Genomic DNA, 1,976 nt, shown 5'->3' with positions numbered 1-1,976 from the left:
GCCCCTCCTAGGCAGCACTTGACGGGGAATCCCCTGATCCTGAAGGATGGCCTGGTTCTCCCGGTGTCCTTTGCGCAGAAAGGGAGAAAGGGAGGGTTTGTGACGTAGGCTAGAGAAGGAGCGTTTTGGACTCAGGTGCCAATAGATCTGCTCAGTGGTGAGCTTTCCCCTGAGCTGTGCGCTGGGTAACGTCACTTCTGTTTGCTAACCGGCTGTCTGATTATGCCACCTTCGTCAAGGAGTGAATAGCCCTCAGTTCTCCGGGGTTCTTCGTCAAGCATTTGTGGACTTTCTAAAGGTGAGTAGGCATTACTGCCAGGACCAGTCCAACCTCTACGCAGACTAGTGAATTCTAGAAAGTTGTTAATACCTAAGATGTTTCCATAAAAACAAATAAACCTGGACAGTGAAGAGCTGAACTGAGCGGCACGACATTTTGTAAGAATTCTGATTTGAATGGAGTAAAGCTGAGTGCACTGATTTTCTATTGACTCAGTGCTACTGTGCCGAAACAGTGATACGTTTTATTTGAAGGTAAATTTAATTCCCTATTACTTGTAATTTCATATTCAACTCACTGAAACTTTCAACTGGAGTATTTTGAAGTAGACTTCAGTTCCTTTATATTCTTTCTGCATTTTTTAAATACTTAATTACATCAGCATCACTGTGATGAACCGTCCTGCTCCTGTAGAGATTGCGTACAGGAATATGAGATTTCTTATTGCGCACAGTCCAACCAATGCCTCCTTAAACAAATTCTTACAGGAACTTAAGAGGAACGGAGTTACCATCATAGTAAGAGTGTGTGAAGCAACTTACAACACGGCTATTTTGGAAAAAGAAGGCATCCAGGTTCTGGACTGGCCTTTTGATGATGGTGCACCACCACCCAGGCACATTGTAGAGAAGTGGTTAAAACTTATAAAGCAGAAATTTCGCCAAGATCCTGGTTCTTGTATTGCGGTTCACTGTGCAGCAGGTCTTGGGAGAGCTCCAGTGCTGGTTGCCATAGCATTAATTGAAGGTGGAATGAAATCTGAAGATGCGGTGCAATTCATAAGACAAAAGCGACGTGGAGCTTTTAACAGCAAGCAACTTTTGTATTTGGAGAAGTACCGTCCTACAATGTGCTTTCGCCTCAGAAACTCCAGATGCAACTGTTTCGTTCAGTAAAAGGGCACTCTGATGCTACGGACTTGGAAATGAAACTTAAGACAGAACCTTAATTTTTTTTTTTTTATATTAGCCATTACGGAGGCTTGGGGAATACTACGTCTAATGAAACTTCCGTAGCAACATTGAAAAACAGTTTCAGCAAGCCACAAGCTTGCCAGAATTGGAGCCCTCTCTCTGATATTATTTTGACATTTAGTAAAAGATTCCAGCTCTTCAATATTTAAAATGTGTTTTTCATTTGTATTAATTGTATCTTGTCAATATATAAGAAATTTAGAGTAATATGGTGCCAAAATACCCAGCACAATAGTTTTAAACGTTTAGTGTCATACTGTCCTTAGGTGGTTTATTCCTTCAGTCATTTCAAACATTGAAAGTAGGGCCTGTATGATCACCTGCTCACTTTATATCTTCCACATTCAAACTGATATATAGTAGGGTTTATACAACCATTAATTTTGCTGGATTTGTAGTCGTTGGTGATTTTTGTGTCTATAAATTTAATTTTTGTGCTGTTACAAAAACTTCCGTTTTGAAAAATCACACACACAAAACTCTGTTTAACAGTTCAATCTCTGTTGCACAGAAGCACCTGTCTTTAAAGTTTCCTGATGAAAAAGAACTATAATTAATTTGAAGTTTGCACTTTGGGGTGCAATTTAACAGAGAGAGCCTGAGGAAAAACTGGGGGGAAGGGGGGCTATTAAATATTTTTAGTAAAATATTTCCAAATGTTTTTTAAATTCAGTAAATGTTTTTAAAACGTTGAAATACTTTCTGATTATAGCTGCAGGTCT

General features: G+C 39.6%; 1 pseudogene; it reads left to right on the top strand.

The window, feature by feature from the left end:
* Positions 1 to 557: 557 nt before the first annotated feature.
* LOC103561690 (protein tyrosine phosphatase type IVA 1 pseudogene) lies at positions 558 to 1,399 on the top strand (annotated as a pseudogene).
* The last annotated feature ends 577 nt before the right edge of the window (positions 1,400 to 1,976 follow it).

This window comes from Equus przewalskii, chromosome X (genome assembly GCF_037783145.1).
Source record: "Equus przewalskii isolate Varuska chromosome X, EquPr2, whole genome shotgun sequence".
In the NCBI taxonomy this organism is placed as follows: Eukaryota; Metazoa; Chordata; class Mammalia; order Perissodactyla; family Equidae; genus Equus; species Equus przewalskii.
The sequence above is the reverse complement of the archived record's forward strand: the minus strand, read 5'-3'. Positions and strand labels throughout refer to the sequence as shown.